We start from the raw sequence: 26,561 nt of genomic DNA on the forward strand, positions 1-26,561 counted from the left end.
CCAGGACCCTGGGATCACGCCCTGAGCCCAAGACAGATGCTCAACTGCTGAGCTACCCAGGTGCCCCGGAACATTTCTTCTTTAGAGAGGTATTTTAAAACCTTGCTGATGGTAGTAATCCCCTGGGCTGCCTAAATGCTCAACAGCTCTTTGGGCCCCTCCCCTGCAAGGTCTGATTCAGTGGATTGAGGGTGCAGTTGGAACATTTGTGACTTTAGTCAGTTTTTATTGCTCTATGGGCCTGGGGAACACTGCTTAGAGTCCTACTGAGTCATGCTGAGTACAGATCTTTTTGCCCTATGGTCAAGAGGGAGAAGATAGGACAGTGAAACTACTCTGTATGGTACTATAATGGTGGATTCATGTTGTCCTACATTTGTCCAGACCCATAGAATGTGTAGCACCAAGAGTAAATCCTAATATAAACTGAATTTGGGGTGGTCGTGATGTATCAATGCAGGTTCATTGATTAGAACTAAGGTACCACTCTGATGGGGGAGGTTGTTAATGGGAGAGGCTATGCATGTGTGGGGTCAGGGGTTTTATGGGAAATCTCTGTGTTTGCTTTTCAATTTTGCTGTGAACCTACGACTGCTCGGAAAAATAAAGTCTATTAAACAAACAAAAAAACAGAGGGCAACATTCTGGGAATGCTTAGCCTTATTGAAATGAGAATGTGCAGAGGTTTGGCAAGGGTGTTTTCTAGAGCTTTGATACTCCTGAAATGGATAAACATTGTTGTAGATATTTTTGTCAATAGACATGAAAAGGCTGTTCACTGTTTGCAGTGGAGAAAGAACTTGGGTGGCCGGGGGTGGCAGGTGTTAGAAGACAAAGGGTAAGTTGGATTTTTTCCCCTCGAGAATCTGTCAGAGCTGTCTTAAGTCATGTAAGGCGCAAGCTGATGAAGGCAGGAGCACGCGGGCTGTGATGAGAAGCTCTCCAGATGGTAGATGAAACTTTTGGCACTAACATATTGTTGTTTTTTGAAGGCTTCATTTATTTGCTGGGCTAGCTTGTGATATCTCGAACAGAATTTGTCTTGCACTGGGCAGTTGAGAACTCCGAACGCTAGGGACTCTTTATCCTAGCCTGACCCCTCGTGGCCTGAGAGTCACCCGTGTGGAGGATGGGGTGGAGTGATGAGGGTTGTGTGCCTGTGATGAATGGGTAGATACCAGAGGACTGTTCTGGAGACTGCAGTCAGTTCTTTGGGAGGTATGACTGGTTATCTTAGGGGGAGATCTTCTGAGTTGCATCAAGGAGTGGGCACCTTACAGTTGGGTCTTCCAGGCAAGTGGCCCATGGGTCTTTCTTGAAGGCACATTATTCTCAGTTCTTCTAATATTAGACATGTTCCTGTTTGCCCCCTGAGTTGCTCTCCAGTCTTATATTTTATTTCAATGAGAGCTGTCACTTTTTCTTCTAAAAGTACTCTTTGAACACTCTGCTTTCTTTGAGCTGAGTTCAACCTGCCAGGAACTCAACTTGTTCCTTGACAGATAGAAATATCAAAGGAAATTTTCCTCTGGATCTCACCAGGCTCTCTGAGTAAATCCTGTATTTCAGAGTTCAGGGACATTCCTTTATTAAAAGGCAAGAAGGAGGGGATGTTGTCTGAGAGTTTTCAGCACTTTCCCAAGGCATGTCAGGCTCTGGCCCCCAGAAGATGCAGATTTTCTGTTTTTCAAGTTAAATGAACATGTAGTTCTGGAAATGACCTCTGGGCGGAGCTCGTAGACTCACAAAGACAACATGTAGGAAGCCGAAGGCATTTATGCAGCTTTCTGCTCTGGGGTGGTTTTTGAAAAATTATTTTTTTTTCTTGCCCTTTTTCTCTGCTGTCCTCAATTTGATTGCCTTTTAATAGTCAACAAGAAAGGAGAGGTTCTGTCTACTAATTCCTTGAATCTTAGATGGAAATCTCTGACGATCTTAGAGCTTTGTCTTTTTGATACAGAGTAGCCTCTGCATTAAGACAGGATTTGCCTACGTTCGAAGTGGAGGTGAATAATTTGCCTGCACTTCCTGGTATGACTTGGCACTGTTCTTTGGGCATGTGTTGTATGCAGTATATCACCCAGGCGGAAGATTTCTCATCAATAATAGTGCCCACACTGGGCCAGTGCTGAGTCACTTGGCAACCCATTGGGAAAGCTGGAAAAATGTTCTGATTTGCGAGGGAGAGAGGCTATTCTTTGCCTAACCATGAAGTTCTGGACTGCAACAAATGCCAGTACCTCCTGTATTGGGTGTTGACCTAAGTGTTCCCTAGTGCCGGGCCTCCTGAGTGTGGAGGGTCCAGATACCTGCTGCGGCTTGAGGCCTAGCACCTTGAGTTGTGTGGCAGTGACCCCTGGTTTCAAGATGGAAGTGTGGGGATGTGACTTTGTTGTGTTCTTCACTAGGCGTGATTACTGTAAAAGATAAACGAGGATGCCTCTGCTCCTGGGAAGGGTAAATTTGTTATCTCAGTCTCCCTGTCTTGCTCCTCTCATCTCTTAAGGGGTCACGAGTGCTTTAGTGTTGTGAAACTGATGGTATAGGTTTCAACTGGAAATTTAGTATCGTGAAATAAACACCAATTTTTGTTTAGGATTCTGTTTCCTGCAAGCATATGCTTTTACTGTAAACTAGCAGCAAAGGACAGGAAGCCTGTTATTTTTTCAGTTATCATAGATGTGGGATGAGTGTAAGGTGATGGAAATTATTTTGGGGGGTGTCTTCTGGAAGATTTGCCTTTTTCAGAACAGAGTAGGAGAATCTCAAGGTCACTACATAGTGATTCTGAGGCCTGGCAGGAAGTGATGCAGCACTGCTTTTGGCTGCCCTAGTGGCAGGAGCAGAGATTCTGCTGGCGAGCTCTGTGTCAGATCAGGAGAAGCAGCTTCCTGAATTCGGCTGGTCCCCAACTAGAGTTCAGTTCTGTATCCAAAAGCTTTCTGAAATATTTGTTTGTGCTCTTTACTCCTGGGACCTAGGTTTGCCTGGCCATCCCTAGGGAAAAAGACCTGGGTGGAAATGCTAGGAAGGCAGCATCCTCAGGATCCTGTGAGTGGCCTTAACCTTGGCCATGGCAGGTACAGAGGATTTCCAGAAATGTACCGTATGGTTCCATCAGCACAGGCATGCAACTCCAAGACACAGGCTTGGTGGGGAGGAGCAAGGGGGGAAGAGTTTTCCTACAGAGGGCCAACAAAAGCGTATCTCACCTCTTTGGCTTTGTCTTCTTTGGGGAGGAAAAATAATAATTCTTTCTACCCCTCTAAGTACTTGACTGGGCCCCTGTAACAAAAGGTAGGTTAACAAGAGAAAATCAACCAGAAGCTTATTACTGTGTATATTTCATACATACATGAGGGAACTCAGAAAAATGAGTAACTCAAAGAGGTGGCTTAGAACCTCAGCTTACATAGCATCTTTAACAAAGAACAAAAAATTTGCAGAGAAATGACAAAGGAAAGTGGTTTTGGACTTCCAAGGGCAGCAGATGGTAGGAAGGTAAATATATGGGAAATTAATGGTAGACACAGGCTAGTTAGTGAAGTCTGGAACGTAGATTACTCTGCTGATATCCCCAGGCTGATAGGGTCTAAAGTTGTCTTTGGTGAGTCACCTTAGTCTTTCCTGGTAGAGAGGGGAGAGATGCATTAGAGATGCAAATTCCTACATCCCCCTAGACCTGTTGAGCTCTGAGGTGCTAGTGGGAGGCCCACTGCCTGCTTTGACCATTTCACTGCACATCTGTCTGGCTTCCAACTGCCGGCCCGTGCACATTGCCCAAGAGCTTTCTCTTCTCACTGGAACCTGCTAATAGTACTCGTACAGAGGGCCCAGTGGTCTAGGGAATAAACACTCCCAGTGACTGATGGGAATTGCTGTGTGTGCCCCCTCCTCCCTCAAGTTTGTGTTCACCATGGGCTCCTGGAGTTTCCCCAGTGGGGTAAGCTCCTCTTGCTCACATGGACAGCTGGCTCCGGAAGATGCCCTTTACTGACAGCCTGCCTTGCTCTGCTTACTTCCCAAGTCCTTTCCTGGTGTTTGATGCTTCTTTCACTTGCCAAATGAACTGCTTGTACTTGAGTCCTTGTCTCTGGTTCTGCTCTTGGGGATCTTCAACTAGGGCACAGAGCCTGGGGTGTGTGCTCTTTCCATCCTTACTGGCCTTAAGGTGACAACACGTTTCACTGCATCTCAGTGTGAGTACTACTTCAGTAAATTCAGTTGCACAAACGTTTCCAGAACCAGTGATGTGCCAGGTGCTGGGGCAGGAGCTGCAGATTCAAAGATGATTCGTGGCTTCCTTTCTCTGTAGGGCCTTTCACTGTCCTGGGAGATGAGAGCTGGAACATGGGTGCTGGACAGATGGGGAGAAATTTTAGTTAATGCAATGGAGGGACAAAGTGCTCCTGGCTGTCGCTGTAGGGGAGGAAGATTTTACGGAGCCTAAACCCACGCATGGGGGCACTTGACTTGGGTACTGCCCACTCTGTCCCCACTTCGTGTCACTGCTTATGTTCTTATAGCCTGCAGGTAGGGCTTCCTCTGGCTCTTCCTTGCAGACCTCAACAGCTCTGCACCCAGCTCTCCCTTTCCCTTGCTACCTTTACTCTAGCTTCATTTCACATTTTTGTTTTAAATTATCCTGTGGAAGAAAACACAGGGAGGGGCTTTTGTCACACTGTCTCCTGCCCTTCCCTGTTCCAAATTCAAGGCTCTTTGCATGTGCTCAAGAATGCCAGGTCCTTGCCTCTACTCCAGTGCTCCCCCAGGGACACACAGGGGTTGACGGAATAGTGTGTGACATCTCTCAGCGTCCCTCCCCACTCCCTGTAGACCCCGGGCCCACACTGCTGCCATCTTGAGCTAGCTGGCGTTCTCGGGCTCCATATCTCTGCCCCTATGCTTCTCCATTTCTCTCACATGCACATCCTGGCCAAGGTAGTAGCTTTCATATTTGTATCTCCTCTCTCTAACTGGCCTCAACAGGAAGTGCAGTATAGAGGTTAGGCCTACAGACTGTGGAGAAAGACTGCTCAGGCTCAGAGCCAGTGTCTGCCCCTTTTGGTTTTATGATCTTTGGAAGTTACTTAACTTCTCTGACCCTCACTTTTTATGTCTGTAAAATGGGGAGATGAGTGCCTACCTCAGAGACTTGTTCATGCAGGAGTTAATATACTGGAAGTACTTAGAAGAAGGCCTGAGGCATGAGAACATCTCTCTAAGTGTGTTCAGCTGTTTCTTTTTTTTTTTTTAATTTTTATTTATTTATGATAGTCACAGAGAGAGAGAGAGAGAGAGAGAGAGGCAGAGACATAGGCAGAGGGAGAAGCAGGCTCCATGCACCGGGAGCCTGATGTGGGATTCGATCCCGGGTCTCCAGGATCGCGCCCTGGGCCAAAGGCAAGCGCCAAACCACTGCGCCACCCAGGGATCCCATGTTCAGCTGTTTCTTTTAAGCTGCTGTCCTGTGGCCGGGGAGAGGCTTTGGGTGGGACTGGCTGGTGAGGAGAGAGAGATGGAAAGTGAGGTTCCATGTGTGTATCTGGGTCCCTGTGTTTTTGTCTGGGTTGGGAAGGTCACTGACAGTGGACCACGGTCTCTGAGGTACCTCTCACCCCTTAGGTGTTCTGGTGCTCCATGTCAGAACACTGCCCTCCTCCTCATTGCATCCCCCGATGGGCAATTAATAGCAAACAGCCCCTGCTGAGAGGGTGATGGGGGAGCACCCTGCTTTTCTTTGTGGAGTGTGGATTTTCTGGTTTTGAACAAATTCAGCATTACCTTTGTGATACATATTTTGCTTTATTATTTTTATGAAGTTTTTGACTTTAATTCCAGTGTACTTAACATACAGTGTTCCATTACTTTCAGGTGTACAATGTAGGGTTTCAACAAATCTATACCTTGCTCTGCGCTCATCATGATAAATGTACTCTTCATCCTCATCACCTGTTTCACCCGTCTTCCCACCTACCTCCCCTCTGGTAACCCTCGGTGTATATATTTGAAATACAGAAGCAAATATTTGGTGTAAGGAGTTTGATACATATATTTATCGAAGCCTTGTTATGCCTGATACCTTATTATAATGAGTTTAATCGGATTTTGGTATCCTAGAGCCTCATGGAAGTATTGTTTTGTGTGATGCTGTAGCTGATTGGTATTCACACTTAAGGTGCACAGCAGCATCTGGAGGGCTTGTTAAACCCACATCACCAGGTCGCACCCCAGAATTTCTGAGTCTGGAGCTCTGAGGTGAGGCCTCAGAATTTGCATTTCTGAGAAGTTCTCAATGATACCGTTGGTCTTGGGCCAACACTTTGACAACTATTGGTGATCATAGGTGAAGATTGCCTTATCCCAAGGCTGTGTTACTAGAACTAGCTAACATCCATTAAATGGTTGTTTTACCCCTTACAGGAATCCCTTCTCACATTTCTCACAAGGCAGTGCCCTGAGTATCAGAACCCACCCCGGGCCATCCGCCCCACCACTGTTGTGCCCGCTGAAAAGTCCTTGTTGCTAGAGATCCAGAGGCTCCTTCTTGGTCATTTCTAACCCTTGACTCCGTCTGTCCCAGGAAGTAGGCAGAATGAGTCTTCCATGGAGAAGCCATCTAATATCTGAAGATATTGAATGTGTTTCTATTTCAGATGAAATGTCTCTAGTGTTTCTCATGAATTAACAAACATTATATTCTAGGCTGGATGTTCTAAAGGCCTTACAAATATTAACTACTTTTAATGCCATAATATCTGGTATGAGGCAGGTCACATTTTTTTCTTTTACAGATTAGGAAACTGAAGCACATTGAGTGCCAGCAGGTTTGCCCAGGGTCATACATCCAGTAGGCAGAAGGGTTGGGACTCTGTCCTTGGTGGTCTGTTCTGGGCTTTTATCCACAGTGCTAGTGGGTCTCTGCAAGTGTGGTCCACAGACCAGCATCAGCATCACCTGGGAAGTAACTAGAAATGCAGATTCTTGGTCCTACTCCACATAGTAGAATCAGAACCTCTGGGAGGGGACCCACGAATCTGCATTTTAATAAGGTGATTCTCATGCAGCCAGTGTGGGAATCACTGCTCCACACTGTGGTTCTGATGCTTCATCCTGCTGGCTACTGTCCAGGTTTCACCGTCTTTTTTTAAAGCTCAAGTTCAAAGCTGAACACAATATTCTAGATGTAGTCCAACTCACATCACACAATGGGAATATTACTACTGCCTTTGTTTTGCATACAAATTATATTAAAAAATCTGAAGTTTATATTATGGTTATCTTTTCCTCTCAGCCATGTCACTGTTGGCTCATAACGAATTTTCAGTCAGTTAATTTCTAGGTCTTTTTTTATCCCTCAGGAACTGTTGTTAAGCCCTGTTGCTCCAGTCCTAATCTTGGCTTTTTTTTTAAACCCTCATCCTAGAACTTCATATTTATTCTTATTTTTAGATCCATTTACCTTTGGTTCATGGCTCAGCTTTTAAAAATATACATATATTTGGATCTTCTGTATGTTTATTTTTATTATAAAAATCTGTGCTCATTGAAAGTATGAGCACAATTTTTGAAACTTTCACAATTTTGAAAGTAAAGCATAAAAGTAGAAAGAAAAAAATTCTTGCTAGTTCTATCATCCAAACACAACCACCACAAACATCTTGATATATTACTTGGGCTTTTCCCCTGTACATAGGTTTGAATAACGTTAGATATATATGAATTTTATTTCTTTTTTCTCTTTTATATTATAAACCTTTCTCCTACTGCTACATAGTCTTTATAATAGAATTTTCACTATTAATGACTATTTTTCCTTAAACAGTTCTCCATATTGGATGGTTAGGTTGTGGTGTTAATGATATTATTACGATAAACATTTTGTGCATAAGGAAAGCATTCCCTAAATTCCAAACTAACTGCTTAGAAAGGGATCTTAAGAAACTGTTAAGGGGGCAGCCCTGGTGGCTCAGTGGTTTAGCGCCGCCTTTGGCCCAGGGCATGATCCTGGGGGCCCGGGATCGAGTCCCACATTGGGCTCCCTGCATGGGGCCTGCTTCTCCCTCTGCCTGTGTCTCTGCCTCTCTCTCTCTCTTTCTCTCTCTCTGTGTGTCTCTCATGAACGATCGAGTCCCACATTGGGCTCCCTGCATGGGGCCTGCTTCTCCCTCTGCCTGTGTCTCTGCCTCTCTCTCTCTCTTTCTCTCTCTCTCTGTGTCTCTCATGAATAAATAAATAAATAAAATCATAAAAAAACTGTTAAGGGGACGCCTGGGTGGCTCAGTGGTTTAGCGCCTGCTTTCAGCCCAGGGCGTGATCCTGGAGTCCCGGGATCGAATCCCACATCAGGCTCCCTGCATGGAGCCTGCTTCTCCCTCTGCCTGTGTCTCTGTCTCTGTCTCTCTCTCTCTCTCTCTCTGTGTCTCTCATGAATGAATAAATAAAATGTTTTTTAAAAACTGTTAAAAATCTCAAGTCTGTTACTCAGTGTGTCAACTAGTGTCTCCACCTCTAAATCATTCATTATCTGAGTAATCTGCTTTTTGATTTGATTGCTTTTCTCGGTTATCAGTGAGCATGCTTACAAAATGGAGGCAGAATTGGTGTCTTTGCCTATCCTTTGGAGACTCCTTCTAGATTCATTTACTGAGCAGATTCAGGGAGAATGGTGGGTCTTTTGTTAGGCACTAAGTAATTCATTAACCAGTAGATTTTTAGTCCAGTTGTTCTGCTTTGAACAACTCTGTAGAACTGTCATCGACTTCCTCCTTTTTGCCTGCTCAGAGATCATGAGCTATTTAGCTGTGACTTGATAGAACCCAGTTATATTGTGTTTAGGGATTCGTTGATTTACTAGTGTTCTTTTTTATTTTTTTAAAAGATTATTTATTTAGTTGAGAGAGAGAGAGTATGCACGAGCCGGGTGAGGGGTAGACGGAAAAGGGAGAAGCAGACACAGGGCTTGATCCCAGGATCCTGAGATCACGACTGGAGCCAAAATCAGATGTTTAACCAACTGAGCCACCTAAGTGCCCCTCTAGTGTTCTTTTAAAAAAATAGAAAGCTGATGAAATTGAACATTCACTGGGCTCCCATTCTTTCTAAGGTCTCGTGTGATCCTCAGTACAGATTACATCATTCACTGGGGTACAGCCAGCTCTTCAGACTCCCAAACCAGAAATCTCAATCTTCCCTCCCAGCCAACTGGAAGCACTCAAATCCTGTTGAGTCTGTCTTCCAAACAACTTTTAAATCTTTATCATTTCTGTTTCATAGTTCTTTCCTCCCCTAGCTTCTCATACTTTTTTCTTATTTTTTTTAAAACTGAAGTAAAATTCACATAAAATTAACTGTTTTAAAGTCTACAGTTCAGTGGCTGTTAGTACTTACACAATGTTGTGCAACCATCACTGCTATTTAGTCCCAAAAGGTTTCTGAGTCTTCAATTGAAACTCCATACCTTTTAGTAGTCACTCCTCACTCTTGCCTTCCCCCCAGCCCTGGCAACCATCATTTGGCTTTCTCTCTATAGATTCACCTATTCTGCATATTTCATATACATGGAATCATAGAATATGTGGCCTCTTATGTCTGGCTTCCTTTTTTATCTTTATTTTTTTTTCTTTTTTAAAGATTTTATTTATTTGCTCAGGAGAGGCACAGAGAGAGAGGCAGAGACACAGGCAGAGGGAGAAGCAGGCCCCATGTAGGGAGCCCAATGTGGGACTTGATCCCGGAACTCCAGGATCACACCCTGAGCCAAAGGCAGACGCTCAATCACTGAGCCACCCAGGCGTCCCTTATGTCTGGCTTCTTTTACTCAACATAATGTTTATAGGTTCACCCATGTTGTAACATATATCTTCTCATCCTTTTTAATCCATTTCCTCATTTATAGTCTTGGAAAGAGAATAACGGAATATACTTTTTTTTTTTAACATTTTGAATAGTGAAGTCTTTCGTGTCTTCTCTGAACTTTTGAAATAGCATCGTATGTTTATTTATGACTAAAAAAACTCTAAAATAGAGATTACTGAGTGGAAGTGACCCCTGTAAGGGAAGAATTAGGGCTGGCTGGTTGATTTTTACAAGCTCAGAACCTAACATGGCCTGGAACGCCCTTCTGTGGCCCCTGGGCAGGCCTTGGTAAGGATCATGGCTCCACCAAACACATAGACAAGATGCACATCTTTTGAGGACGTGGTTTCTTCAGCCATGAAATGAGAACAGAGATACTATCATTTTCACAGAGTGCTTGGGAGGATTAAATAAGTAAGGTATGTACAGTGACTGGCAGAGAACAAATGCTCAGTATTAGTAAGATGACATTTTCATTTTTTTCCCTCGAGTTGCTTTTTTATTTCCTCTTCACCAAATAATGTGATGTGCCATTACAGTGTCCTAAAATTGGGAAAGAGAAGCTGATGCCAATTAAATTGTTTTCTTTGGGGGTGGAGGTACAAAGTGGACTTTCACTGACTTTGTTAAAAATTTTTAAACATCTTATTAAATTCTTTGATGTGCACAGAAGTGTACCTAACAAATCCCCAGGTCCTCCTCAGCCACCTCCACCAGCCTCTCACCAGTGTTTGTCATTCTGACTTCATACACTCCCCCACCCCACCTGTTTGGATGCTTGAGAATTCAAAAGCTAATCCCTGACATCATTTTACTATAAATACTTCATTATATATCTCCAAGAGATAAGGATTTTTTTTTTTTTACCTAAGTGCAGTACTGTGAACATACCCGGCAATATTAACAATAACTCACTAGGGATCCCTGGGTGGCGCAGCGGTTTAGCGCCTGCCTTTGGCCCAGGGCGCGATCCTGGAGACCCGGGATCGAATCCCACGTCGGGCTCCCGGTGCATGGAGCCTGCTTCTCCCTCTGCCTATGTCTCTGCCTCTTTCTCTCACTGTGTGCCTATCATAAATAAATAAAAAATTTAAAAAAAAATTAAAAAAACAAAACAAAACAAAACAAAACAATAACTCACTAATTAGTAGCCTGTCCTTATGCAGTTTTCTGTAATTATCTAAAAAATGTTTCTTTTTTAAAAAAAAGTTGGTTCAAATTACTATCCAGAGTGCACATATTGCAGTTAATAGGTCCATCTTTCAAGGCTTCAAAAACTTTAAGAGCTTCCACTCCTGTTTTATCTGGGAGTTTTATTTCTTAAAAAAATTGCATCATTTGTCTGGTAGAGTTTTCAGCAATCTTGATTTGGCTGGTTATATCCTAGTGTTTTCTTTTAACATGTTCTTCTGTCCTTTACATTTCCTGTTAATTGAATCTAGAGGTTTGATGAGATTCAGGTTCAATTTTTTTTTGGCAGGAGGACGTGGCGGGCCCTGCTGTGTGCTTTCTCTTGCAGCCTACTGTGCGGAGGCTCATGATGATGGGCTTCCCCACTTCCTCTGAGGAGGTTGATCAGTGGGTTTGGGTGTTGTTAGCCTGATTCTTCCATTTTAACTTACCCATCAACCTGTCACCAGTGATCTTCTTTCTCCACTGTGTCTTAGGATCACCTAGGAAGCTTTTAAGAAAATCCTGACGCCGACAAGGCTCCCCAGGCCAATGGCAGCCAGACTCCCTGGGGTATCAGCATTTTTTAAAGTTCCTCAGGAGATTTGAATGTGCATCCAGGGTTGAAAACCACTGTCCTAATTATTTTCGTGGTCACTGATAATGTTGCATAGGTACATGAGTTCATTAAGTGTTGCAACTAGTGATTTTCAAGTTCTGTCATTCTGTCTGCTGGAATTGTTCTATAGAAAAGATTTTCTCTTATCCACAGCTTGAATATGCTGATGCAAAGTTTATACTGACATAAACTGCTGGAAGGCACCAAAAATGTCTGTCTTTATTGATTTATATAATGAGTTCGTCCTTTAATATCTCTAAAGGTGCCAGAGCAGATTTAAAAAAAAATCCCAGGCAGTCCCAGTGGCGCAGCGGTTTAGTGCCACCTGCATCCTGGGGTGTGATCCTGGAGACCTGGGATCGAGTCCCACGTCGGGCTCCCTGCATGGAGCCTACTTCTCCCTCTGCCTGTGTCTCTGCCTCTCTCTCTCTCTCTCTGTGTCTCTCATGAATAAATAAATAAAATCCTTAAAAAAAATCCCAGTATAGTTAACATACAGCGTTAGTTTCAAGTTTGCAATATAGTGAGTCAACACTTCCATGCAATACTCAGTGCTCATGATGACAAGTGCCTGCCTTAATCCCTGTCACCTGTTTCACACACACACCCTTCTCTGGTAACCATCAGTTTGTCCTCTACAGTTAAAAGTCTGTTTCTTGGTTTGTCTTTTTTTTCCTGGTTTTGCTTCTTATATTTCATGTATGATTGAAATCATATGGTATTTGCCTTTCTCTGACTCATTTCACTTAGTATAATACTCTCTAGATCTATCCATGTTGTTGCGAATGGCAAGACTTCATTCTTTTTTTATGGCTGAATGATATTCTACTGTGTGTGTGTGTGTGTGTGTGTGTGTATACCACTTCGTTTTTATCCATTCACCTATCAATGGACACTTGGGCTGCTTCCATTATTTGGCTATTGTGAATAATCAGTAAACATAGGGGTACATATATCTTTGAATTAGTGTTTTTGTATTCTTTGGGTAAATGCCTAGTAGTGGAAATTACTGGATCCTACCTGTAGTAATTATCTTAAGAATTTTTTTAAAAAGATTTATTTATTTGAGAACAGGGAGAGAGAGAAAGAGAGAGAGAGAGTGACCACAGGCGAGTGGTACGGGGAGATGCAGAGGGGGAGAGAGAATCCTGAAGCATGAAAGCAGGAGTCTGTGGCTTACCTGATTGAGTCACCCAGGTGCCCCTATTTTGAATTTCTTGAGGAACCTCTGTACTGTTTTCCATGGTATGTACCATTGGTTCCATTCCCACCAGCAGTGTGTCAGGATTCCTTTTTCTCCGTATCCTCACCAACACCTATTGTTTCTTATGTTGATTTTAGCCATTCTGACAGGTGTGAGGTGATATCTCATTGTAGTTTTGATTTGCATTTCCCTGATGGTCAATGATGTTGAGCATCTTTTCATGTGTCTGTTGGCCATCTGGGTGTCTTCTTTGGAGAAATGTCTGTGTCTTCTGCCCATTTTTTAATTGGATGATTTGTTTTTGGGGTGTTGAGACGTATAAATTCTTTATAGATTTTGGATCCTAACCCCTTATCAGGTATGTTGTTTGCAAATATCTTCTCCCATTCTGTAAGTTGTCTTTTGTTTTGTTGATTGTTTCCTTTGCTGTGCAGAAGCTTTTTATTTTGACGTTTGAGTAGTTTATTTTTGCTTTTGTATCCCTTGCCTCGGGAGACATATCTAGAAAGAAGTTGCTATGGCTAATATCAGAGAGGTTACTGCCTGTGCTCTCCTCTAGGAATTTTATGGTTTTGGATCTCATGTTTAGGTCCTTAATCCATTTTGAGTTTTTTTTAAGTTGAGTTTTTAAGATTTTATTTATTTATTCATGAGAGAGACAGAGTGGCAGAGACACAGGCAGAGGGAGAAGCAGGCTCCCTGTGGGGAGCCTGATGTGGGACTTGATCCCAGGACCCCGGGATCATAACCTGAGCCAAAGGCCGATGCTTAACCACTGAGCCACCCAGGCATCTCCATTTTGAGTTTGTTATTTTTGTGTATGGTGTAAGAAAGCAGTCCAGTACCATTCTTCTCCATATAGCTGTCCAGGCAGATTTCCCAACACCATTTGTTGAAGAGACCATCTTTTCCCCATTGTATATTCTTGCCTCCTTTGTCAACGATTAATTGACCATATAAATGTGGATTTATTTCTGGGCTCTCTATGCTGTTACACCAATCTATGTGTTTTTTTTTTCTTTGTCCATACCATGCTGTTTTTGATTACCATAGCCTGTAGTTCTCTTTTTTTTTTTTGCATTATTTTTATTAATTTGCTTATTTTTAGAGAGAGGGAGGAGTAGAGGGAGAGAGAGAATCCCAAGCAGGATCCACACCCAGTGCAGAGCCCAACACAGGGCTCAATCCCACAACCCTGAGATCATGACCTGAGCCCAGACCAAGAGTCAGATGCTCAACTGACTGAACCACTCAGGTGCCCCTTTTTGTAGTGTTTGTGTCTGGTTTTGGTATCAGGGTAAAGCTGGCTTCATAGAATGAATTTGGAATCTTTTCTTCCTTTTCTATTTGTTGGAATAGTTTGAGTATAGGTATTAACTCTTCTTTAAATGTTGGGTAAAATCTGCCTGTGAAGCTCTCTGATCCTAGAATTTTATTTGTTAGGACTTTTTAAATTACTGCTTTAATTTTATTGCTTGTAATTGGTCTGTTCAAATTTTCTGTTTCGGGCAGCCCCGATGGCTCAGCGGTTTGGCGCCACCTTCAGCCCGGGGTATGATCCTAGAGACTCGGGATTGAGTCCCACATTGTCGGGCTCCGTGCATGGAGCTTGCTTCTGCCTCTGCCTGTGTCTCTGCCCCTCTCTCTCTCTCTCTCTCTCTCTCTCTCTCTCTGTCTCTCTGTGTCTGTCATGAATAAATAAATAAAATCTTTAAAAAAACGTTTCTTCCTGATTCAGTTTTAGGAGGTTATAGGTTTCTAGGATATCCATTTCTTCTGGGTTGTCCAGTGTGTTGGCATCAATTTTTCATAATATTCTTTTATAATCCTTCGTCTATTTTTGGTGGTGTTATTTTTCTTTTTTTATTTCTGATATTGTCTGAGTTCTCTCTTCTCTCCCCCCCACCCCCTTTTATGAGCCTGGCTAATGGCTTGTTTTTTTTTTTAATATTTTATTTATTTATTTAACAGAATATTGTGGGGGAAGAGAGTGAGCACACGTTGGGGGAACAGCAGGCAGAGGAAGAGGGAGAAGCAGGGAGCCTGATGTGGGACTCAATCCCAGGACCTCAGGATCATGACCTGAGCTGAAGGCAGATGCTTAACTGACTGAGCCATCCAGGCACCCTAGCTAATGGCTTATTAATTTTGTTGATCTTTTCAAAGAACCAGCTCCTGGTTTCATTGATCTATTTCTGTTGTTTTTGAGTTTATATTTCATTTATTTCTGTTCTAATCTTTATTATTTTCTTCCTTCTACTGGTTTTGAGCTTTGTTTGTCCTTTTAGTAGCTTTCTTAGGTGTAAGGTTAGGTTGTTTACTTGAATTTTTTTTTGCTTCTTGAGATAAGCCTGTTGATAGAAACTTCCCTCTTAGAATAGCCTTTGTTTCATCCCTAAGATTTTGGACTGTTGTGTTTTCATTTCATTTGTGGCCTAAAATGTGATCTATTCTGAGGAATGTTCCATGTGCACTTGAAAAGAATGTGTGTTCTGCTGTTTTGGCTTGGGATATTCTGAATATATCTGTTATATCCATCTGGTCCAATGTGTCGTTCAAAGCTACTGTTTCCTTGTTGATTTTCTGTTTGGATGATCTATCCATTGATATAAGTAGGGTGTTAAAGTTCCCTTCTATTATTGTATTACTGTTGATTACTTCCTTTATGTTTGTTTATGTTTATAGATTTTTTTTAAAAGATTTTTAAAAACTTATTCATTCAGAGACACACAGAGAGAGAGAGAGAGGCAGAGACACAGGCAGAGGGAGAAGCAGGCTCCACGCAGGGAGCCCGACATGGGACTGGATCCCGGGTCTCCAGGATCACGCCCTGTGCTGAAGGCGGCGTTAAACCGCTGAGCCACCGGGGCTGCCCATGTTTATAGATCTATTTAATTTTACTGCTTTTGTGTTTCCTACTTTTCTTTTATTTATGGTCTTTCCTTTCCACTCCAAGACTCCCCTTTAAGATTTCTTGTAAGGTTGGTTTAGTGGTCATGAATTCCTTTAACTTTTATTTATCTGGGAAACTCTTTATCTTTCCCTCTATTCTGAATGGTAACCTTGCTGGATAGAATGATCTTGACTACAGAATCTTTCCTTTTTGCACTCTGAACATATCATGCCACTTACTTCTGGCTGCAAAATTTCTGTTGAAAGATCCACTGATAGCCTAATTGGGTTTGTCTTGTATGTAACTGTTTTCTTTTTTCTTGATGCGTTTATTTATTTATTAATTAAATCTGTTTATTTTAGAGAGAGAAAGAGCATGAGCAGGAGGGGCAGAGGGACAGTGAATCTCAAGCAGACTTTGCACTGAGTGTGAAGCCTGGCATGGAGCTCAATCTCACAACCTTGAGATCATGACCTGAATTGAAACCAAAAGTTGGATGTTCAACCAACTATGCCACCCAGGCACCCCTCTTGGTGCTTTTAAAATTCTCTTTATCACTAGTTTTTGCCATTTTAATTATTATGTGTCTTGTTGTGGACCTCCATGGGTTGATTTCTCTGGGCCTCCTGGATCTGGATTTCTGTTTCTTTCCTCAGATTAGGGAAGTTTTCAGGTAATATTTCTTCAAATGAATTTTTCTGCCCCCCTTTATCTTCTTCTGAAATCCCTACTAATGTGAATGTTTTTATACTTCGTGGTATTGCTGCTTTCCCTAAGGTACTTTTCATGTTTTATTTTTTCCTCTCTTTCCTGTTCAGCTTGATTGCTTCCCATTTTTTTGTCTTCTAGGTCATAGATCTGCTCTTCTGCTTCCTCTAGTCTACTATTTATTCCATCTAGTATATATATTTTTAAAGATTTTATTTACCTATTTGACAGAACACAAGCCAGGGGAACAGCAAAGGGAGAGGGAGAAGTAGGCTCCCCATGGAGCAGGGAGCCCAATGCAGGACTCTGTCCCAGGACTCTGGGATCATGACCTGAGCCAAAGGCAGACATTTAACCAACTGACCCACCCAGGTGCCCCTGTCTAGTATATTTTTTATTTTAGTTACTGAATTAATCTCTGATTGGTTCTTTTTTTATGTTTTCTGTCTCTTTATTGAGGGTCTCACGAGGTCCTCTACTTTTTTCTCAAGTCAAGTATCTTTATCACCATTACTTTAAATTCTCTATCAGGCATATATATTATTTATTGGGGTTTCATTTAGCTCTCTTGGTGTGATTTTTTTTCTTTTCTTTCATTTAAGACATATTCCTCTGTCTCCTTATTTTGTCAAACTCTCTGTTTTTATGTTTTAGGAAAATCAGCTATGTCTCCTGCTCTTGAAAGTAGTGGCCTTATGAAGAAGAGGTCCTGTAGTGCCCTGCAGTGCAATGTTCCCTGTTCACCAGAGCCTGACTCTTTAGGGGTGTTTTGTATGTGTGTTCTGTTGTGTGAACCCTATTACTGTGGTTCACGTGTTTTGGGGATTTGTCTTCCCCATGTGGGTTTCCCTTGCCTGGAGTTTCTTGTGTGAGGGTATGTTTCTCTCTTCTCTCTGTGCCACATTGTCCCTTCTTCCTGCAGACAGTTCCATGGGTCTGTTTAGTTCCCAAGGGCATCTCCATCCCTCTTGTCTCTGCAGTGTGGCCTTTTCTCTACATTTAGCTGTGGAGAGTCTATTCTGCTAGTCATTTTCAGGGTTATTTACACTGGTGTGGGTGTTATCTCGTTGTATCAGTGGGATGAGGTAAGCTTAGTCTCCTCCTACTCTGCCATCTTCCCAGGAAGTCCAAAGGAGTTTTTTTTTTTTTAAAGTATCGTGATAAACTCAGGGAGTTTTATGTATTTGATTTGTTTAATCATTTTTCTTTTTTAGCACAAATTGTCCCATGCTGGCCAGCCTGAAGGTTTCCTGTTAGGGAATTTTCAGGTGACTCCAGTTGTTTCTGACAGTGTCTTTGCTTCCTGGCATGACAAGATATCCTCCTTAATGCTCAAGCTCTGTTTAACCACAAACTATTTTGAACAATTATAAATCATTGCCTTAATTAGTACTTCCACCAATGAGCAATATATTGATTTTTTTTGTCTTGGTGGAGGAAAGACTCCTTACTAACTTGAAATACTGAGTTTCAGTAATAAACACATCAGCAGAAATAGGAGTTAGAAATTTATGTGAATTATCATTTGTAAGGGGCACTAACTCATGTAAGTGGATATACATGTAATACTTATTGTGTGGTTTTGATAATTTCTTAATCATTGTATTCTCTGTTCATCAAGAATATAAGTAAGTATATATTTATATTAGTTATATATGAAAAAATTTTGGTAGTGTCAAGGAATAGAACTTATTTGAGCATTGTGGAACAATGGAACTATGTTAAAAGACCAAAGTAGGAGTAGTAAGTATTTAAAAATTAAAGATTTTGACAATATATCAGCAACCTGTAACAGTTTGAATACAGTGCTGTAAAAGTGTTTAGTTTTTAAGAATTTGTTAGTTATTATTTCAGGTTCAGGGATTGGTTGGTTGTAGGACTTTGAAAGCAGTTGAGAAAATGTCATGATAGCCTCAGAATGAAATTCCAGAGGCCCAAAGCAGAGAGCTGCATTTTAAATATTATGGGAAATCTTTGTTACTTTTATTCTTGGAGGATGAATGGGAGAAATTTAATGCTTGTGTTTATTCCTTTTTGGTCCAAATACAAATTGAGTATGTTAGGAATTCACTTAGAAATGTCTGTTTAATTTGATTTGATAAAAGAAGAATCACTTAAAAAAACTTTTTTTAAATTAGTATTTTTGAATTGAAGTATATTGGACATGCAATATTACATTAGTTTCATGTGTACAACATAGTGAAAAAGAATCCGTCTTGATATATTGATTTTTACTTTAATGGGAAAAGAGTTCATTAGGAATGTTCAAGTTCTTTGTGTACATCTTGTGATGCTCCTCTCTGGCCCAAGATGAAACTAATAGCCGTGACGCATCTGCTTATCTGCTATCTCTGGGGTGGCGTCTGCTGCTGTCAGCGGCTCCCTTCTTATCTGGCTGCTAGTCCTGCTCAGTCAGTTGTACGGGAATGTCAGTTCCATTAATAACCCAAGGACCAGACAGGCAGATAGTGGAAAATGGGTGAAGAGAAAGAAATTGTATTTAACCTGGTGTTCTGAGTTGTCATTTTCTAGACCCTAGCATAGCTGGGTAAAGGCAGTCTGAGGGCGTGACAGCAAATCCACTTCTCACAGAATCTCACTTATGAGCCAGAGAAACAACCCAATACCAAGAGAAAAAAGAATGAACAAAACTGGGAAAAAAAGGTAAAGATTGGGGGTTGGAAACGTCTTGGGAAGCAGCGTTAGGAAAAAAATGGCATGACCAAAGTATTTGGACAGAAGCTCTGACAACTTTGCAAAACAAAAGTTATTTTGATTTTAAATATTATCATTCTTGGTGTTTCAAATGAACAAAATTACTTTTTTTTTAAGAAAATGAATTGATGGAAGGATTGATTCCTCATAGAAGATTTTGGAGTTGTGTACTATTTGTTTTGAATCTGGATCTGTCAGTTGCCAGAGGGAAGAGAGCAGGTTTTATCTTTCTTCATGCAGGTAGAATGACTCACCTACTGCAGTGCTCCGTGTTTGGGTTATCTATTGCTGTGTACCATATCACCCCAAAACTTTCTGGCATCAAGTGGAAGATACCTTATTATTTCTCATGATTCTGTGGATTGGCTGGGGCTGAAATGGATGGCTCTTCTCCTGGCATCACCTGGAGTGTCTCATGCAGTTGTATTCACATGTTGGCTATGGCTGGCCATCTGAGGTGGCTTCTTCACTCATATCTAGCACCTCAGTGTTCCTCCTCTGGCTTTTTTTCCTCCAGCAGGGTGGCATGATACTCTTAAAGGGAGGCTAAAGGTCCAAGAGGGAGGAAGCCAAAGTTGTCAGTCTTTCTAACATCTGGGCTCCAAAGTCCCAGGTTTCTTTTGCTATCTCTTCTCTTGGTCAAGGCTGAGAACAAGGCCAGTCCCTATTCAAGGGCAGAAGGAAGACTTCATCTCTTGGCTTGAGGGGGAAATGTGAGCATACAGAGGCAGGAGCTGCTGTTGGCAACCACATTTGGAAACTACCTACCTGCAATCAGTGTCCTTTGCCTCTCTTTTCTCATTATTTACATTAGAGAATTTGGAATTATTTTTATCTTCTGTCTTTAACACCTGACCACTGAGTGTCATTATTATTATTATTATTTTGGCTATTTTTCTGTTTGGTTGGTTTGTTTCTTATTGTTTTTTTTTTTTTTTTTGGTTTGTTTCTTATTGTTGACTGGTTTCTTTTTCTTAGCTCCAGGCCAGTATATACATATTGACTCACAGAATAATTTGAGTAATCTAGTTATTGAACTGTGATGGAGAAAGGACCCAGCCTCAGTCTGTGAGATCTTCCTTCATAGATGTAAGAAGTTCCTATCAGATTTTGGAGGCCAGAGTTGGACTAAATCTCAAGGAACTCAACCCCATCCTAATAGACAAATATTTTTTTTCAGTTTGACATTGAGTTCCTTAGTAAATAAAATTAACTTTCAGCATAGACATCCCCTACACTGACTTCCTGTATTCCATAACCAAAGATTCTTGGTATTAGCAAGGGCCATGCTTCACTCCATGTCCTTGGTGACCTAAGGTAAAGGGGGCCGATCTTTTGCCTTTGGTATATTCTAGTGTTCCCAGCATTGACAGTAACCATGTAGGCTAATTAGAGTTTTCTCCCAGGAGTTTGTAAAGATTAAGTTAATGAGCTGAATGTACCTGTCCCAGAGCAGAGTCAAGTGGAGGATGATCCTGAAGTTGTGTCCTTTGGGGCCACAGAACAGAGCCTTTGTTTAATTGTGCTGTTTAGTTACAAAAATGAATTTGCAGGTTTATGGAATAATTTGACTAGTTCTTCTAGGCTTTTGAAAATGCAAGCTACAGTTTGGCAAAGCAGTTTGTATAGATCTGTAATAAGTTGTGTTTTAGTGAAGTCCTCTGGTTGGTTCTAAGCAACCTCTGATTTTCATTAAAAATCATTCAAAAGACAGAACATTTTTAAAATGAGGAAACCATGGGATAGAAGAGGAAAAAGTCTCTTTCCTCCTCCTCTCTTACCAAGTCTTCCTCCCCCCCCTAACCATTACTTGCTTATTTGAGTGTCCCCTCTTAGCATCTAATGACATTGAGAGTTGTGCGGGGTGACCTTGTGAGATGTTGGAAGCTCCTGCAAACTTTCTGGCTTGGGTCACCTCAGACCCAGGCCATCAGTAGTTAAAAAGTAACTCCCCAGGTGAACACAATAAGCAGCCAAGGGTTTTTTGAATTTCCAGTTTAATTGAGCTATCATTGACATACCTCACTGTATATATGTTGAAGGTGTATAGCCTAATGGTTCAACTTACACATATTGGGAAATGATTACCACAATAAGTTTAGTTAACATCCATTATCTCATATAGGTACAATCAAAAAAAAGAGAGAAAGAAAATCTTTGCTTATGATGAGAACTCTTAGGATTTAATGTCTTAACAGCTTTCCTGTTTATCTTATTTATTTATTTATTTATTTATTTACTTATTTACTTATTTACTTATGTACTCATTCATTCATGAGACACACACAGAGAGAGAGGCAGAGACACAGGCAGAGGGAGAAGCAGGCTCCTTGCAGGGAGCCCAATGTAGGACTCGATCCCAGGACCCCGGGATCACGCCCTGAGCCGACGGCAGAGGCTCAACCACTGAGCCACCCAGGCGTCCCACTATCCTGCATATCATACAACAGTGTTAGCTGCAGTCAGCACGCTGTACATTACATCCCTAGTACTTATTTATCTTATAACTGGAAGTTTGTACCTTTTGACTACCTTCCTCCAATTCCTCCTGCCTCCACCCCTTGCTTCTGGTAACTATAAGTCTGATAATATCTCCCTGTGTGTATATATACCACAAATTCTTTATCCATTCATCCATTGATGGACACTTACTTTGTTTCCATGTCTTGGTTATTACAAATAATGAGGCAGTCAAGTTTGGGAAGCAGAGCCCTATTAGAATAGTACTGCTCAAACTTGAATGTGCACACCAGTCTCCTAGGGACCTTGTTAAAATGCAGATTTTTAGTAAGTTTGGAGCGGAGCCTGAGATCCTGTGTTTCTAGTAAGCTCCAAGGTGAGGCCAATGCCCCTGGACCACGGACCACACTTTGAGTACTGAGAGTATAGAGCAGGGGTTGGCAAACTTTCCATATAAAAGACCAGATAGCAAACATTTTGGGCTTTGTAGCGCATGTCAGGTCTATTCTTGTAACATGATGCAGCCATAGACAATAAATGGACAGATGGATGTGACTGTGTCTATAAAACTTTATTTATAAAGCTAGACAGCAGTCAGAATTTGGCATGTGGGCCATGGCTTGCCGACCTGGTTTGAAGTTTTCTTAGTCTCAAGTTTTTGAGCAACACCTTGCTGCTTTCCTCTCTTGTTGGGCCAAATCTTGAGTACGAATTAAGTGGTTTTATAAGAGGTTACTCATTTGCTTTGTCCAATGATGAATAATTGATGATGACATTTAGGCTGCTGTTTACAAACAGCCCACATTGTCCCTTGGCTGTGGCTCATTGTTTTTCCTTGAGGATAGGTGGCCTTTCTGATTTCCTTCCCTGGACTGCCTTTTCAGAGGTAGATCAAAACAGAGCTAAGATTTGTTCCACAATGTGACCCATGGGCATCCCAGAATAAATAAGCATGGCTGAGCTGTGGAGGTAGAGCAACTATGGTAGATTTGGGTTGCATTCCCTTTATCCGTCTTCCACCGCTTACCCTGGAGTCTGGTCTGAGGAGATGGAGGCTGCTATTATGGCTTTCTGAGCGGTAAAGAACAACAAGGGATGTGGACTCCCACAGTTCACATTGACATATGTCATGCTCATAGGTCTGGCTATGCTGGCAGCAGAAAGCTACATGTTGCTGATGATATATCCTTACAAATAGACAACGCAGGACAAAATTGTGAGTTTTGGGCAACCCAAATTTGGAACCAAGTACTCTGCTCAGAAGGCCCATGTTCCATCCCATAGGCTTTTGGGGGTAAGGTCCAAATATTTCTGGTCTGTTGCTAATGGTGCATTTTTCATTTTTAACCCCAAAGCTAGTTAGGTTTGAGTGTTAGAGCAGTTTTGTTTTTGTCTTTGTTTTTTTTTTTGTTTTTTGTTTTTTTTTTTTTGAGGAGACTCCATGCCCAGCGTGGAGCCAAACATGGGGCTTGAACTTACAACCCTGATGTCGAGACCTGAGCTGAGATCGAGAGCCAGAAGCTTAACCACCTGAGCTACCCAGGTGCCTCGCTTTGGGAAAGTTTTAAGTTTAATTGGTTCCATTTATGAAACTGGCTCTCATTTACCTTTATGACAGTGTCTAAATCCCTAAGGGACAGATGTTACTTCTCTTTACAAATGGGAAGACAAAGGCCAGAATTTTTTGGGCCAGGAATGCTCATGCTAGAGTCCATCTCTCAGGCTGGTTTTTGCCAGGGGATCTCCTTCATGAGATTGATATCTTTCTCTCCCTGAGACCCCATTCCATGGAACCTTCCTTCTACTAGTGAAATCTTTATCTCATTACCTTGACTGATCTGAAAAATAGATGCTCTGATATTTCCAGACTATAAATGCTTTCTTGCCTTTCCTTTTCTGTCTTGACCTCCCTCTTGGCCAACTCTTGGTCTGTCAGGGGCTCTCAGTGAAAGTTATTTCCATTGGTGTCCAGAACCAAAAGCTCAATGCTATAATTTCAGAAAGGGATAGAAACTTCTTAAACTCTGTCTGCATGTGTCTTGCCATTCTTATAACTTAAAAGGCCATTTATCTGGGCGTGTTGAATATGGTTACTGGTGCAGAGGTGGTCTGTACATTACACATTATCCAGTTCATTTGGATTTATAAAAGTGAATAGTATTCATATAATAGAGTATTATTTTTCATCCCTCAAAAGATTATGATGGGGAAACATGGACTTTTTGAAGTCAGATGAGAACTAAATCAATCTGGGTTAAGAGACTGGTTTTGGCTCTGAAATGTCCTCAGGACTTGGGGAGACCTTCAAGACCTTTCTCAGCCTCAGCTCCCTGAGTGGTGACATGGAGATGGTCTGTACCTACCTGGTGGAGTTGAGGTAAAATTTAAATCTGATGAAGAAGTGAAGCATTTAACCCAGTACCTGGTCCGTAGTAAGGGTTCAACAAAGAACATTACTTCTGTTATTATTAAAAATGTTATTTCTGTTGTTACTAATTCATCTTGGCTCTGAGATCTCCTCTTTGAAGTTGACCTTTTTTTCACAAGGTTTTCTCTCCCTATCCCTTCCCATCCCATCCTCTACATTCTGCTAGTGTTTTTTTCTTCCCTCCCTTTCTCCATCCTTCTCTCCCTCCTATCCATCCTTTCCTTCCTCCCTCCCTCCCTTTTGCATTTTGTTCTCCATATATGATCAACCATGAACTCCTTGAGGACAGGGATGCAATTTGTTAAACTATGTAACTCAGCTCCTGCTATACACAACAATGTGGATGAATTTCACAGGTGTACTGTTGAGTGAAGGAAGCCAGACACCAGGAGTATACACTTTTCTTGAAGCTCAAGAACAGACAAAGCTAATTTGTGGAGCTGAGGTTAGAAGAGTGGTTATCTTAGGGGTTAAGGGGTTGTTGACAGGCAGGGCACCCAAAGGAACCTTCTGGGTGTTTATAAATGTCTTAAATCTTGTCTTGGAGCTGCTAACACAGGCCTGTGTGTGCACTTAAAACTTGTTTTTGATTTGTCCACCTAATCTTTGTGTACTTTGTGTGTGTTACAGCTCAGTAAAAATGGAGAAAGGCGTTTTCCAATCTACAGCACTTATTTGGCAACTTTTAGTCATCCCATAAAAGACTGGCTATTGAGTGGATGTTACAGTGAAAAACGTGGTCAATCTTAATCGCCATAGGACTATGGCCAAATTTTAAGGCAGTCGTAACATACATTTTGAAAAACACAGTGGATGTCATAATGGGAGTTTGTGCTGTTTTTCACAGCACTGCTCGAATCTTCACCTGGCTGTTACAGAAAATACAGAAAGTAGGGATAGCAGGACTTGTTATTGGGGACCATTTGTGCAGGTAGCATGGCGGGTAACGAAAGAGAGTGGGGTGATGCAGTCCTGTCAGAGTGGTGAAAACCCTCATTTTTTAAAAAAATATTTTATTTATTTATTCATGAGAGACACGCAGAGAGAGAGAGAGAGAGAGAGAGAGAGAGAGAGAGGCAGAGACACAGGCAGAGGGAGAAGCAGGCTCCATGCAGGGAGCCCGACGCGGGACTTGATCCCGGGACTCCAGGATCAGGCCCTGGGCTGAAGGTGGCGCTAAACCGCTGCCCTCACCCCCATCCCAACCCTCATTTTTAAATCGAGTGTCTACTGCTTCCACCTCCCTCTTCTCTCTCCCTCCCCTTGTCCTTTCATCAGTCCTGCTTTGCAGCGAAATCCACGAGTCTAATAGATGCTACTGACGATTGTGCGGCAGCTCTGCCAGATGGCATTTGAATCTCGGGTGTTCTTTGAAAAATGAAAAGACCAAACACATGCACAAATAAATGAAGGTTGAATTAATCTTTATAATTAAATGGAATATTACCCTGCTATGACTGATTTTAGCTTTCAAGCTGAAATTGCATGCTAATTTTTCAGTGAACTGTAATTGTATTAACGTGGCTTTTTAGATGCTTCGAAGTATTTAAAATAGATTTTTGCCAAGTTACTGAGAGAGAACTTATTAGAACTTTTAATCTAAACATCTCTGAGATCTTGAGGGTATATTCGTATCCTGACTCGGAGGTGCAAAGCATTTTCCAGTGGCCGGTTAATTGTCTGCCCTTGTTATCTGGGGATTTAGGTGGCACTGGCCGGAAATTAGGTAGAACTGCAAGTGCCTGAGGCATGTTCAGAAATCGTTGGGAAAGATCATGGTGTTTTCTTCATAAAGTACTGCCGTGAGCATGATAGTGGTGACCGCTAGGGAGATGCCTAAGGAATCCTGAAGGACTGGATGGATAATACAATGTCAGGGGTTCTCAGAGGTGGGTCTGGAAGCCTTGGTAAGTACCACAATCTAGGGCATCTAGCAGTCTAGCACGAACTTGAGAGAGTCCCCTACCACAATGGTTCTTTACCCAGGGTGATATTGTACCCCCAGGGAACGTTTGTCAAGGTCTGGAGACATCTTTGGTCATAACTACGAAGTGGAGGGGGGGAGAGTTACTGATATCTACTAGATTGAGAGCAGGGATGCTGCTAAACATCCCACACAGGACAGGACCCCGCAAATGAGAATAGTTTGGCCCAAATGTCATTGGTGCCCAGGCTGAGAAATCCTGCCTTCTGGTCACACTGATTCCTGGTTGCAACCCAGAAATATTGTGACTTAGGAGGTCTGAGGTGGGTCCATGAATTTGTATTTGTAACAAGCTGCCAAGTGCTGCTGCTGCTGCCGGTCCAAGGACCCAGCCTTGTAAGAAGCCGTGTTGCAGGGCTGCAGTGTTGAGGGAATGAGCCATATGTATGGGCATTGGCCCTATAGCATCCCCCTCTTATAGAAAAACTACATGACAATTCACATTGGTCTAATTTAATCATTCCTTAAGGTTATCTCATTTGATCTTTGCTCCCACATTATGAGGGAGGTGGTTGAAAAGTT

The 26,561-nt window shown here is 42.0% G+C and overlaps 1 protein-coding gene across 1 annotated transcript in view; it reads left to right on the plus strand.

Annotated features, from left to right (window-relative positions):
- PHEX (phosphate regulating endopeptidase homolog X-linked) overlaps positions 1 to 26,561 on the plus strand; it is a 204,588-nt gene that overhangs the window by 100,836 nt on the left and 77,191 nt on the right. The gene's annotated exons all lie outside the window — the stretch shown is intronic.

Source organism: Vulpes lagopus, chromosome X, assembly GCF_018345385.1.
Source record: "Vulpes lagopus strain Blue_001 chromosome X, ASM1834538v1, whole genome shotgun sequence".
NCBI lineage: Eukaryota > Metazoa > Chordata > Mammalia > Carnivora > Canidae > Vulpes > Vulpes lagopus.